Source organism: Marmota marmota, unplaced genomic scaffold (genome assembly GCF_001458135.2).
Source record: "Marmota marmota marmota unplaced genomic scaffold, marMar, whole genome shotgun sequence".
NCBI classification, from domain to species: domain Eukaryota; kingdom Metazoa; phylum Chordata; class Mammalia; order Rodentia; family Sciuridae; genus Marmota; species Marmota marmota.
This window is the reverse complement of record NW_026000174.1, coordinates 30,264,436-30,279,843: the sequence shown is the minus strand read 5'-3', so window position 1 is coordinate 30,279,843 and position 15,408 is coordinate 30,264,436. Positions and strand designations below refer to the sequence as shown.

The 15,408-nt window shown below is 38.6% G+C and overlaps 1 protein-coding gene and 1 non-coding gene across 2 annotated transcripts in view; one reads left to right on the top strand and one right to left on the bottom strand.

Annotated features, from left to right (window-relative positions):
- Sergef (secretion regulating guanine nucleotide exchange factor) overlaps positions 1 to 15,408 on the top strand; it is a 227,047-nt gene that overhangs the window by 75,656 nt on the left and 135,983 nt on the right.
- Positions 10,433 to 10,535, bottom strand: LOC125612210. The gene has a single exon (XR_007342546.1). It is a non-coding gene; the product is annotated as a U6 spliceosomal RNA (small nuclear RNA).

Sequence of the window (15,408 nt, the reverse complement as noted above, 5' to 3'; positions counted from 1 at the left end):
TCCACCTACCTGGCAGGCGCTGGGGGTGGGGGGCGGCTCTGCCCCTCAGCAGGCCGCTGGGCCTGCTCTGTGGATGGTCACAGTTCCCTCTACCTTGCCGGCGCAGGGGGAGGGGGCGGTTCTGCCTCTCAGCAAGCCGCTGCTCCTCTTCTGCCGGTGGGTCGCAGGCCCGCCTACCTTGCAGGAGTGATTGGAAGCTCTGTCCCGCCACGGGCCACTGGGCCTTTTCTGCCGGTGGTCACCGTTCTGCCTACCTGGCAGGCGCGGGGGGTGGGGGGCGGCTCTGCCCCTCAGCAGGCCGCTGGGCCTGCTCTGTGGATGGTCACAGTTCTGTCTACCTTGCTGCGCAAAATAAATAAATATTAAAAAAAAAAAAAACAAACAACTGAGAGAAAAATCTCACTGAAGCATATATGGTGCTTCTACATGCAACTTATTTTGAAATGAACAAAAAAAGATGGATTGATAAATGGAGAGAGATGTAAGTAAGTGTATTACAGCAAGTGTAGCAAAATGTTAATTGTGGAAACTACAGTGGTAGAAATATGAGTGTTAATAATTACTTAAGGCTTTCTGTGTGTTTGAAAAATTTTATAATAAAATATTAAGGGGAGAAGCAAAACATTAAAAAAGAAGAAAAATTTTCTAATTGATTTGACCACAATTCTGGACAAGTACAGTGACCTTGAGCCTATCTTTAACAATGGCTGGTCTGACCTTGAGTGGCGCCTCATATCTGAACCTTTGTACTTCCTTTCTGTAGTGTAAAGTTAAAGGCAAAGTAGAAAAGGGCCTTTAAGACTGATCACTGTTTTCTGAGATATGAGTGTGTGTAAGATTGGGCAGAGAGTGAGAAATTGACAATGTTTGAGAGCTTCCTTCCCTAGCATTCAGTAGGTACACTGTCTCATTTCTTTCTGCTAAGAATATGTATTTTTAAAATTTATTTATTGGTTCATTATAGTTATACATTATAGTAGAACCCATTTTGATATGTAAGCATGGAATATATCTTATTAGGATCTCATTCTTGTGGATGTACATGATGGTGGGATTCACTGTGAAAACATCACATATGTACATTCATATATGTACATAGGAAAATTTATGTAAGATTCATTCCACTGTCTTTCCTTTTCCTATATCCTCAAGAATATTAGGTACACATTACTGTCTCCTGTTTTATATATGGGGATCTTGGAATTCAGAGGCTAAGCACCCTGGCCCAAAACTGCACAACAGGTCAGTGGCAGAACTAGGCTGCCACTCAAATAGCTTGACTTGTAGAGTAACTGTCCTTTCCACTATCCCAGGTGGCCTTGTTAGTATCCTGGGATACTGATATCTTGCCCGTGAGGAGAGAAATGCTGAAGGTGCATGGTGGCCTAGGATTCCTTTGATGACTGCTTTTGATCTGAAAAGTACTCTTCCAACTTCCCTATTGAGCCTGCTAGAATGGACTCATTTGGTTTGCTAGACCTCTGCCCATTCAGTGTTCCTCTTTATTAGTTGGAAGAGGGAAGGAAGAGACAGGCATTAAATGCCCTGTTTTATTAGAATGATTTTTTTTTCTGGTGTTCTTTCTTTTGTAATTAACACCTTTAATTCAAAATAAAATAAGTAGTTCAAAATAAAGTAAGTAACTGTTCCTTCTCCCTTCCAAATAGCTAAGAGTCTCTGGTATTCCTAGTTGCATATCCTAGTGATGTCCGAGCTCTGAGGTGAAAATTGAGAATGGGGCCGACACCACTGTTACTTGAAAAGGTTTCCTCCAGGGAATGGCTGGGTCTAGAATAGAACGGCCATCTGCTGCCAGATGGATGAGGTTCCACTGAGCTATGGATTTGGCCCAGAGGCTAGCCTTTTCTTTATGTTTGCACTCTTGGAATATCCCTTGTGTCTTTGCTCCCTGCTGGCTTGTTAACCCTTTCCCTCCCCACAAGGCTGCCCCATCCCTGAGGAGTCATGCTGCCTTGATGCCTAGGCACACCTGGATGATCCAGAGGAAGCCAGCAGCACACTGTATTCATGCAGTGATGTGGCACCTTAGCTTCCTACATTGAAATGCCCAAATTAATTCACCGTTGATAGCAGCCCTCCCAGCTGAGAAGCCGCATGGCAAGCAGTTCAGGGTGTTCCACTGCAGAAGGTGAGGCTGAGGAGAGGTGCTTTCTTCTGTTCGCACTCCAGGCTCTTGCCTGGTTTACCTTGGTACTTCATTATTAGAAACCAACAGGCTAGGGAGGGAGGTGGAGACTGGTGGGTAGGTGGATAGAAGTCAGAGTAATGAAGTCAACTTTCTTTTTTATTAGAAAGAAAAAAACCATATGCTTCCAGGTTTGTCATCTAGCTTATTTACTATTAAAATATGCTCGTTTGTTCTTTCCTCTACCCTAATGTTTCTTTCTCTTTCTCCAGATGCTGCCCCATCTTCTGTTTTTGTTTTCTGAGAATATGAAAATATGGAATGGTGGGAAAAATATAGCACACCAAACTCCTGTCCTACTCCATGGGTAATAGAGTTGCCATCTTAAAGGGGTATTCCAGAATGTAATATTTACTCTTTCAGCATTGTCACATTTGTTATGCTCTGTCATATAACTGTTTACTGTTCAACGATAGCACGTCTGCAGCCAAGCAAAGGAAGACCAAGAAATTAGGTAGAAATAGATTGTCTTTCCTAAATACACATTTTTTTGTTGTTGTTGTAGATGGGCACAATACCTTTATTTTATTTATTTATGTGGTGCTGAGGATTGAACCCAGTGCTCATGCAAGCAAGACAAGCACTCTACTGCTGAGCCACAACCCCAGCCCTAAATACCCATTTCTTCTATCACTTCAGCCTCTTTTGTTCCCTGCAGAATATCTCTGCTGTCTTCTCTGGTGAGCTTTATGGATGATTGCAACTTTGTGTATCTACTTAGCATGAGATGCTGTTTGCCATTTTTTTTCCTTCATAGAACTTCAATTCTATGTTACTTCATATGCCTATATATTCCTACAATGTTCTGTCTTTCTCTGTTTGCCCACTGTCAATTAGACCTTACTCCCATGTGTAAACTTTCTATTTCCTCATGTCTTTGTCATTGGGAATTTAATGACTAATATATCCTTAATTCAGGGTAAAGATAACCATAGTAGGTGTAAGAGTATGGAATCCCTCCTACTATCAGATGCCAGAGTCCCTGGAAGGTTACGAGATTCTGTAATGTAACACATTGAATTGGAAGTCTGGACACTTGGGTTCTTGCCTTGGTTTGTGAGCAACTTTCTGCTTAGCCTTCAACAGGTCACTTTTCTTCTTTGGGTCGCATTTTTCCTTTGTCAGGATAGGTGCTTGTAGGGAGGGTTACAGGTATGAGTTAAGGTGCCTGTACTGTATTGTAACCAAGCCTAACCTTTACCCAGGTACACTCCCTTTTAAAACAGTGGATCAAAGCAATGGTGGAACAAACAAAAACTGTCTGAGGGTTTTTTATAATTTAATTTTTACTTTTTTCTCTCTGGTAAGTGTAGGACTACAGCTACAGAGTGAAGCCTTAGAACCAGTTTTGGTCTTCAGGGAAGAAAACTTGAACCATGAGCATAGTACCCCAGAGCCAGTAGCAGAGGTCCTAGCAACATGTTTTCTGGGCAGAAGGGCCTTTGCCACTTTGGGTGTTGGAAGCTGGTAAGGGCATAGTGGCCTTTGAGTACTAGGGTTTGTCCCCAGAGAATCTCTCTTTCTTGACGACTTACTATTTGCTTTACCCCTGATAGTGCATGTCAATGAGCATCAGGACCCCAGGTGGGAAGGATGGGGCCAATCCAGTACAGTCTTGTCAAAAACGCAGACATATCCTGTGGGCAGAGAGATTCACAGAGGCTCTAGAATCCAAGGTTCCTAAAGTCTAACCTAATCAGGGCCCATATGGTCACCCAGTACTGGCTTGAACCCTCTTTCTAGGGATTATGTTTTAGGACAATAATTACTATTAGAAAGCTCTTTCTATGTTGGTTATCATCACTACTTTGTGAGGTAGGTAGAAAAGGAAATTTAAAAAATAATAATTTTAAGTTTCTGGTTATGAAAATAATGTATGCTTATTATAAAATTATAGGACAACAAAATCATCTGTAATTTCATAGCCTAGAAAAAAACCACTGTAATATCCTAATGTATTTTTCCATCTTTTTTCTGTATGTAGTTGTTAAAAAATTATGAGGTATTATACAAAATGTGTTTACCTCATTTCCAGATTTTCCACCTATAGTAATATTGGTAACATTTAGTCCATGTTATATAAATATTCTTTAAAATAATAATTTAATAATAATTTATTTAAAAACAATATAGTATTTGGATATGCCATAATTCATGTGGTTGCTTTAGGAAATTTAAGTTGTGTATAAGTTTTTGCTACTAAGAATTAGGCTGTGACCAGCATCTTCATACCTAAATCTTTGGTCAAATTTTTGATTGTTTCCTTAGGAAGTATTTCTAGAAGTATGATTCCTAATTGAAAGTACACAGATTTTTAAAAGACTTTTGACATATATTTAGTATGGCAAGAATCTTTAAAATTTGCATTCTAGTCCCCAATCCCTGTGCTTACCGCTGGTATAGTGGCAAGTGTTTGTGTATCTCATTATTCCTATTAAATGGTACCCCTAACTCTGCAAGTCTCTCTGTAAGGTGCTTTCTGGTTTCTTTGGCCAGAGCCATACTGGATTCAGAGTATGGCCCATAGAGCACAGGAAACTTCATATTACCTTGGACCTTGGATTGACTGAGGGACCAGCCTTATTAGAACATGGAAAAAAAAAAAAAGAAAGAAAAGAAAAAGGCTGTCATATGACTTGACAGATGAAAATAGTGCATGTGAAACACATCGAGAACTGAGAACTCTATAAATGTAATGTGTTATTATTTGGATTTCTTTAAATTCAAATAATAATACGGATACGGCTACTAAAATATTACATAATTCTTTTGACACATTAAAGGGCTTCAATATTTGAACGGTAGCACCAGACCTCAAAAATATCTACTCACTAGTCTCCTTATTTTACAGGAAACTGAGGCTCGGAGAACTCAATCATCTCCGATATTATCTAGCAGAATAAGCCTGGCAGCCAGGTCTCCTCACTTCTTTTTCTGCCACTTTCTTTGCTTCTCCTAGAGCCAAGTACAATGACAAATATCATGTTCATGTGTGTTTTGGGGGGTTCTGGTTAATATTTTTGCCAAGTAGTTTTAATATCCTGTGTATTAATAGTATACTAATTTGCTTTGTATGCCATTAAAAAAATAGATGGAAATTTTAGATAGATTTATCAATTGATTATTTCCTCTTGTTAATTAGTGGGCCTAAATTAATGAATGTTACAGCACATACATATTGCTACAAGGTACATAAAGACTTAACAGCAGTGATTTTTGTGGAAATTCACCAATTATAATCTGTAATGTTCTCACCCTCATGCCTGTACCACCATCCTTTATTTCATTACCTTCTTATATACTGTTTACTCATTTATTGTCTGTCTTCTTCTACTAAACTGTAAGCACCATAATGGCAAGATTTTAAAAACCTCAGCGCTCAAAGTGGTACCTGGCACATAGTAGAATTTGATATATATTAAATGAATGGATGAATGAATGAATGAATAAATAAATAGTTCCTGAATTAGGAATAGGGCCTTTGTGTTAGGGATGAAGACCTAAGGTCTAAATGTAGTTCCTAATTACTATAAAAGCTTGAGTAAGTCTAAGCTTACTCAACATCCATACAATAAAAATATTGGCTCTAAGTTTCTTTCTAGCTCTAAAATTCCATGATTCTGTACATTCTTAGTTTTTAAATACCCAGAAGCATAGAACCATTTTTTTTTTGTTGTTTAACTTTCAAATAAAGTTTTTTTACACAGGACCTCAAAATTCAAAACAGATAAAAATGTAACTGTTCTGACTGAATCAGGAGTGGGGATAGAAAAGTTGAGGGAAGGAGAATGAACTCCCACTACTGCTTGCTGGAAAGTCCTTTCTTTGTGGTAGCTTCTGAGGCACATCCAAGGAACATTAGGGATCTATAGGACTTAAGTTAGTTTCAGAAAGCTTTTTCTAAATTAAGTGTGGGGTTTCAGGGTGTAGTTCAGTAGTAGAGCTCATGCATAACATGTACAAGGTCCAGGGTTTGATCCCTAGCACCACAATAATAACTTATTAAAAATGCATAAAAATAAATAAATATTAGGTATAGATCATGTCTTTGAGTAAAATTCTGTTTGTGCTCAGATATGGATTTGAAGGAAATGTTGACTAATGAAAAAGAAGATGTGTGTGTTAGGTGGCAGATGGTAGATGAAGTTTTCTTTTTTCAGATAATCTAAAAAAAAAAGGGATTGGGGCTGGGGATGTGGCTCAAGCGGTAGCGCGCTCGCCTGACATGCGTGCGGCCCGGGTTCGATCCTCAGCACCACATACAAACAAAGATGTTGTGTCTGCTGAAAACTAAAAAAATAAATATTAAAAAATTCTCTCTCTCTCTCAAAAAAAAAAAAAGGGGGGGGGTGGATAAATTTTTTTCCTTTTTCTTTTTTTTTTTGATATCGGGGATTGATCCCAGGGTTGCTTAACCACTGAGTCACATTCCCAGTCTGTTTTGTTTTTTTCTTTGAGACAGCGTATCGCTAAGTTGCTTAGGGCCTTGCCAAGTGGCTGAGGCTGGCTTTGAACTTGGCAATCCTCTTGCATCAGCCTCCTAAACCACTGGGATTACAGGAGTGAGCCACTGCATCTGTCTAGGATAAACTTTTTGATAATGTATTTTTATTAGGAATGCATTTGGTTAAGGTCCCTCAATACACTTTTGTCTATAGTTCCCCCCCCCCCCCATGGGCATAAATGTCATATAGGCATGTAAAGATCTTTTTGTTTTGGAATTGCCAGAGGATGAAGGGATCTTTATGAAGTTTCACATAAAGATTCTCCTAGTCATCACCCCATCACTAATCCTATCACATACAAGTTAAAGTTAATATTAGAACTAATATCTAAGCAGTGGTTCTTAGGTGGAGGACAGTTGTTAGATAAAGGAGTTCAATAGGACAGTGAATTAAATGACATTGGCAGTTCTTTTTCTTCTGAATGTGTAACCAGATTGAACTCTGTCTGGGTTGCCAGCTGGGAGGCAAGCTAAGTTAATATTTGCATAGCTCCATGCTCTGAATTGTTTGAGGGATGGTTTGGCTTGTTTGAATTTGGGTATCCAATAATAATCAAGAGATTGAAAGCTCTTGTTTTATTGAATACATATTTACAGTGTATTATATTACCTTTTATTAATATAGCAGCTAAAGAAACATTCAGATTAAGTTGTCAATAGGTTCATTTGTCTGGTATCTCTTCCTGGATAATAGCAGTGATAAATGTACCCAGACAAAACCTTTTGTTTAAGGATATTAATACTTAAAATACCCCAAATCTTGGTATTTTTTTTTATTACTTGGTTTATTCTGAAAACTCACTTGGTCCTGTTAATTTATTAAGCATTTTGGCACTTTCTTTTTCAGAGAAGTAAAAGCATAGAGGTACCACTTTGAGTAGAAACTTTCTTGAGGCTGTTATGCTAGAAAATGCAGAGACACTTGTTGATGGTTATTATTGATTGCCCCAACTGACTGGTCCTGTCTGGTGCTATGGTAACTGTAGCAACATTTGAAATTATTCAAACTCAATTTATCCAAAGAAACTTATTTCAATTATCCAAAATTTAAGGATCCAACAACACTGAGGTCTGGTTTCTAATTTTCTTGAGTGCCCACTTTGATATTTGTAATCCTTAAAGAAGCATATTTTCTTTGCCTAATTTAAAAAGCTTTTAAAAATACAGTTGTCCCTTGGTATCCATGGGGGACTGGTTCCAGAATCCTCCATGGATATCAAAATTTACATATGCAAGTCCCTTATATAAAATGGTATAGTATTTGCATATAATCTACACATATTCTCCTGTATACTTTATTTTTACTTTTGGTAATGGAGATTGGTCCCAGGGGCACTTAATCACTGAGCCACATTCCCTGCCCCTTTTAGTTTTCATTTTGCGACAGGGACTCCCTAAATTAATGATACTAGTCTTAAGTTTGCAATCTTCGCCTCAGCCTCCTGAGTCATTGGGATTATAGATGTGTGCCACTAAGCCCAGTTCCTATATACTTTAAATAATTTCTACATTACTTGTAATACTTAATACAGTGTAAATAGTTGTCGTACTATATTGTTTAGGGAATAATGACAAGAAAAAAGTCTTTATATGTTCAGTACAGATGCATTTTTTTCCCTAAATATTTTTGATCCACGGTTGGTTGAATCCCTGTATGCAGAACCTGTAGATACGGAGGGCTGACTGGAATTTTTCTTTAGTAATGGGTTTATTTGGTTGTTTTGAATTTAGGTACTATCTAGTAGTAAGTATTCCTTGTTTTCTTATCTGCTTATCACAACAATTAGTGAATTATGGCAAATATTGTTGTTTCATTTTAAATAGGAGGAACCTGAGTCCCAGAGAGATGTAGTGACTTTCTTAGGAATGATAAGCAGTAGTGAATGACCAAGCCTTGGACACAGGTCTTGATTCCCAGGTTAGTACTCTTTCTAGTAGAAGTACAACTCAATGCATATCATTTTTCTTCCTCAACCTGCCATTTGGAAGTCAGAAGACAACATTAATCTATCAAAACAGATTAAAATGAAAGAAAAATCAACGGAAACTAGTAGTGAATTGAAATATTATTAAATTTACAACCGTCCATCCCAGAAAGTTGCTTAAGCCCCCATTAAAAATGAAAGATGATAGAAATAAACTATCTTTAGATGGATTTATGATTAACCATGTGTATCTCTTCTTTGTGACCTGTAGAACCTCAAAATCATTTCTACAGGAAATTTCCTGTTACATTACAGCTGACTTTTTTTTTTTTTTAATTATTGTCTTCCTTGGTATTTAACATTTTGTAGTGTGCTGGAGGAAAATTGCGTTTGAACCATAAAATTAGACCTAACTTGACATTGACTTTCATTGAAGAAAAATAGATATTTCAAAATCAAATGATTTATTTTAAAACTTAGTTGTAGTAAAAGATTAATGTGTAATTCAGGATAGCCTTTGTCATTGTGGTTACTTGTATTACATGGTAGTTCATATATTTAAAAATGTAATGATATTCCATAATTATGGTCACTGACTGAATTAATATGTTTAAAACAATCCATTGCTCATTGTGTTGTCTCTGTCGACAGCACCTAACTAGAAGTTGCTTTGCATCTCCACTCCTACCTCAAAGCAATAGCAAAACAAGAAAAGACACATAAACAGTGGCTTCTGGCAGCAACTTAGCTGTGTGTGGTTGATTTTGCCACCTGGTGGTAGAGGCCAAAAAAGGTCTCACTATTTCTTTGTTACTTTTCTTCTAAGGCTGATCCTCCAGTTTTCTTTTGTAATACAGAGCTCAGTAAATCCTACTTTAAGCAATCTCTTTCTCATCTCTACCTACAGATTTATTTCTTTACCTTCCTGTTGATTCTCCCTTCTTATTTATTTTCATTTTTTATTTATTTATTCACTTATTCACTTATTTATTTATTTATTTATTTATTTATTTATGCACCAGGGATCGAACCCCAGGGGCACTTAACCACGGAGCCACATCCCTAGCTCTTTTAAAAATTATTATTTTGAGACAGGGTCTTGCTAAGTTGCTTAAGGCCTTGCTAAGTTTCTGAGGCTTTGAACTTGCAATTCTCCTGCTTCAGCTTCCCAAGACACTGGTTTTACGGGTGTGTGCCACTGTGCCCAGTTCTTCCTTCATCTTTAAATTTAGTGACCCCAGGAACATTTACAGCTCCTTTTCTTTTTGCTTTTCATCTTTCTAAAAGAAAGAAAATTAAAAAGTGACCTTAATTATTGTTGCTGTCTGAGATCACTGCTAGTAAATGTGTAGGGACACCCTCTGAAGTGATGGGCTCAGCTGAAGGAACAGAAAAGACTTATATTTAGAAGTGAAGTGCCACACAGGGAAAGGCCTGGGGCCTTCCACCTCAGAGGCTTCTGAACAAGTGTAGACATCCCTTGCTGCATCAGAACCAGCATTCCTCTCTTCCTTCCGTTTCTGGTAAACGTGTTTTTTCCAAAATACCAACATTTAAGATACGTTTTAAACCCAACTCTTTACCTAGTATTGTTATTTTTCTGAGATTTAATAGAGAACTTAGTTTTCTACTAATTTTACTGCAAACATGCAGCAGTTTGGACATTCTAAGGCAGTGATTCTCACACTTAAGCATTCATTGGAATCATTTGGAGGCCTTGTTTAAAATACAGAGTTCTGGGCCTTACTCCTAGTTTCTGACTAGGGTCCAGGGTGAATTTGAATTTGATTTTTTAAAAAAAATATGGAACACTTCACGAATTTGTCATCTTTGTGCAGGAGCCATGCTAATCTTGTCTGTATCATTCCAATTTTAGTATATGTACTGCCAAAGTGAGCACTTGAATTTGAATTTTAACAAGTTTTCAGGTTGTGTTGGTACTGATGGTCTAGACCACACTTTAAGAACCACAGCCCTAGAGTTATGTGGCCTTCGGCAGTGTGAATTTGGGTATCCAATAATAATCAAGAGATTGAAAGCTCTTGTTTTATTGAATACATATTTACAATGTATTATATTACCTTTTATTAATATAGCAGCTAAAGAAACATTCAGATTAAGTTGTCAATAGGTTCATTTGTCTGGTATCTCATCCTGGATAATAGCAGTGATAAATGTACCCAGACAAAACCTGGTGTTTTGTAGTCCATTCTTCGGTCTTGCTTAAGCCCCCATTAAAAATGAAAGATGATAGAAATAAACTATCTTTAGATGGATACAAACACCATACGGTGTTTTGTAGTCCATTCTTCGGTCTAGGCTTATGCAGAGGGCATTTTCTGGCATATGGACTGGATTCTAGGCTGCCACTTTTTATTTTACAGCTGGGACTACTTGACTTTTAGGGTCAGACTTTGTTTAAGGGTAGTGATTGTGTTTTGTTATTCTGTTTTTCCAGCCTTAAGAAATGGCTAGAATCTATTAAACGATACCTAGTGAACACTGGTATGTATTTAGGTAGGGGTAGTTAGTATTGTATGCCTGGACTATTGAGTATCGTTTATAGGGTTTCCATAAGAAAAAGGCTCTGGGTTATGAATGAGTTACATTACCCTGTGTGACCTTACTTGTTTGTGAAGTAATAGAATATTTTTGCCCCCCATGTCCCTTCTGGTAATAATCTGATTTTTAGTGCTGATTAGTCATTAAAGGCATTGCTCTTACAACAGTGGATACAAAGAAAGGTTTTCTGGGCAAATTTTATATAGCAATTTTATTGATTAGTCTTTATAATATTCTAGCTAATCTTTTTTTTAAAAAGAAAGGAAACAAGACAGATACCTGAAATACTAAGCAAGTGACAAATAGTAGCTGTTTCAGGGAGTCCCGGTGATGATATTATGTAGTAAACTGCAAATGCAGAAGGAACAGGTGCAGTGCTGAATCACGAGCTAAGCAGTCTCAGGAAATACTGTATTAACTCTTCCTTATGACCATTTACCTTTTGTGTGATTGAGAGCAGCACAGCAGCACAGCAGAACATCCGTTCAGTGTTGTGTGTGATTGAGGAGTTCTTTCTTTGCCATGATGACAGCATCTAAAATCTCAAATCTGTAGCACTTCAAGGGCCTCTAGACATCATCCTGAATGGATCCTTGGTGTACAAGTGATGAAATGAGACCTAGATAAGGAAAGGACCTGCCCCAAATCACGTGTCTAGTAGGTGGATGTTTGGATTTGAGGTCTGCTCCGTGGTTCTGGGTTTAGTGCTGCTCCCATAGCACTGTGCTACCTTTCCCCTCATTGGTCTTAGCCTATTTGTAGACCTTTAAATTCCTCTGAGTGACCTTTGGACGTGCAAAGTTGGGGATGATATTTTTGTAAGCTTTTGTCTATATTCTTCAAAGGCTATTTTCTGGCATAAAGAGTGGGCATAGTCTGCCATCATCACCCATGATTAGAGCTGTTTGATTCCATCTGCAGATCCAGTCTTGGCCCTGTACCTTGGTCAGGCAGATTGAGAGAGCTCAAGGTCACAGCCTGTCTGGTTAATAAGATCTCATCTAGGCTGTTGTTCCTGTCATATCCTGTCCAAGTTCCTGTGTTGTTAACTTATGTCTGAATTCTGTCTTGATATGTTCCTGAAGGATTGGGCCTATCTTACTGTTATCAACTCTTTCTTAACTATGGAAGGAAGAGCTGGGAGATGTGGTAGGGACTTGTGGGTAACATTTGTTGAGCTTATACTCTGTACCCATCACCTTACCTTCATCATACTATTTAATCTTTATTGCATCTCTAGGAAGTATTATCTGTTTTACAGATGAGAAAACTGAAGTTCAGGGAGATCATGGGACTTGCTTAAGATGATATAGCTAATGAATGGTGAAGCTAGGTAAGGTTCATATTTGAATTTGTTGAACTCTAAAACCCACACTTACTTCACGATACTACTCAGGGCCTATACTTTGCCCCATATACCCCAGTTTATTCTTTTTCAGAATATTTATTGAACCCTAAAATATTCTAATTATGCTAGTCGTTGGAGAGGCAGTTCCTATCCAAATGGATCTTACTATCTATTAGAGAAGACAAAATAATGATGAGCGTGCTGTGTTAAAAAGGAGAAGTGATGGGCCAGACCTTGTGATGCACACCTATTATCCTGTTACTTGGGAGACTGAGGCTGGAGGGTCACAAGTTTGAGCCCAGCCTGGGTAATTTAGTGAGACCTTGATTCAAAATTAAAAATAAATGGGCACTGGTAGGGCACTACCACTGTTTCAGTCTCTAATGGGTGGGCTGGGGGGAAGAGAAAGGGAGGGAGAGGAAAGGAGGTGGACTTCAGAGGGGATACATATTAGGTAAGCCTAATTTAGTCCTGGGTCAAGTGGGGGTGCAAGTTAGGCAAGAACTGGTGGAAGAAACATTTAAATAGAGTCAGTATGAAAGAACCTTGCACAAAGAGACCCAAAGGAAGGCCAGTATAGCAGGAACACAGTGAGAATTTGCAGGCTGATGTTCTGCTTCTTGAAATCTATCTTATGCTGCCCGCCTGCCTAGCACAGTGCCTGACATTTAATGGGTTCCCAGTGAATGTTTGCTGAATGAATGCATGAATGGCTGAAACAATGAATCAATGGCAATGCCTGAAAGCTCATTTCACTTCTTACATAATAACATAAGTTATCTTGGAATGATTCATAATTCCAAACAGCTTTATCCTCCGGCTTCTCTTGTCTTTCTGTTGTTTTGGGTTTCCTTGCTATATTTTGAACTCCACACACATGTCCTGCCTGCCTTCACAGCCATGGGGTGTCTTCCTGCCTCAAAGAGAGCAAAAGCAGAGCTGCCCTATTATCCTCTTAGAGGCTGCCTTGAGCATGAAGTTTGAAATAGCGTCAGTGATTTGATTTTTTCCTCTAGGGATCTGACAATTGAAAATAAATGTAGAAAGAGCCCCAAAGGAGTTTTTTCTTGGGGGCATGAGAGATGACAGCACCAGTTATTGGTGCGCTTTGACAATGCAGAGTTATATAAGTGGGCGAAAAATAGAGGCTATTCCACCAAAGTCAGCTTGCCTTACTTAAGTGATTTTATAGTCCCCAAAGTGGGTGGTACCCACTATTTGCAAAATTCCTATTTCATGACATAGAGAAATAGAATTCTATAGATTGAGCTTCAACAAATGTTAAGCAATGACTATGTACTAGGTACTTTCACATTGTGTTTAATAACAAAAAATATAAACAGTATCCTATTTCTAAAGAATAAATTTTTGACTTGAAAATTCTGGGAAGAGTAGCACAAAACATTGCAGCACCTGAAATAGGTAAGCAGAACCTATGTGTTAGTAACTTTCTTTAGATGTTCTCTGAGTACATTCCTTTACTTTGCAATGAAGGTCACTCTCTGAAGATCCTCTCCCAGGGACTGAAGATAAGGGGAGTGGCTATCTCTGCTTCTCCATTTGCCTCATTACCATATTCTTTTAGAGATCTTCTTATCTCACTGTAAACTTTTCTAGTTACTGATTGATGTTTAACCCAACAGTGGGTGATGTGGCCATGTGAATAAAGATGAATAATTCTACACCATGAAATAGAATTTCATTTCAGGATTAGTAGTAATAGAAGAAAGTGATATCTTCCCCTGCTGTCTAGATGAGGGGATGAGGGAGGGCACCCACCCAGGTTGCATACCACATTAGCTAGAGCCAGGACTACAACCCACTGCTTAGGATGCTTTCTTGGCTTGTCTCAATATCTCATTGGCTGAGTGAGACTTTCTTAGCTGGACGATTAGTAAGCCAGAAACTGATCTTCTCTTGGATTTGGAAGTAGGGTCTCCTTCATTAGTTTTGTTTGTGCCACTTCTTCCCTACATCCCTTTCTGCTCCACGGGACTGGCTCTTTGTGGGTCTATCACCCCAGAGCTTTTGGCCTTCTCCACCTCTTCCTGGTGGTCCAGGAACAGGTCCAGGCAGTATTCCTTTAAGTGCAGTCTTGTTTGTGGAATTCTAACTGAGAATGAAATTCTGGTTCAGGAGGGCCAGTCAGGAGACCAGTGCTATGGGGAGAAATGTTGTGGTTTCAGAGGTGACCTCTTTGCTGATTTTAGAGCTCTGTTCAGTGCCTGTTGGCAGTATGCCAGGACAGAAGGAGCTCTGGATTCACTAATGCTTGGTTCATGGTTAGACTTCCTTGCATAATTAGTATTTTTAAAGTCATTTTATCTAAAGATTTCAAATTGAGAGACTCTCAGTCCTTGAGAGACACTCTACCGATTGCAGCTGAGTTTGGAAAGATCTTGCAGCATTTCTCCCCAGACCTTACCACTGGCCAGCTGCTTTAATCAGATTCAGTAGAGTTGTGGGACAAATTCATTCTTCTTCCAGCTTCTTGCAGAAGATGTCATGTTCCAGGTTGGCCCGGATCTTTCGGAGAAGCTGTAAAATAGTGTTACTCAAACTTCAGCATGCAGAATTACATTAGATCTCAAAGTGTAGATTTTGATTCTGTAGGTCTGAGTCTGCATTGCATTTATAGAAAGCTCCTAGGGGATGCTGATGCTGTGATCTAAGAAACACCCTTTGAGTAGAGGGGAAATTGCTACATGTCAGGCATAGAAGAGATTTTATAAGTGGACCACCAAATGTAAGGTTGTGCTATTACAAAGAAGGATATAAGATGCAGAGAAGAAGATTGACTTGTCTAAGGTCACATAGCGAATTATTAGGAGAAACCAGTACCAAATCATAGGTCATCATTTTT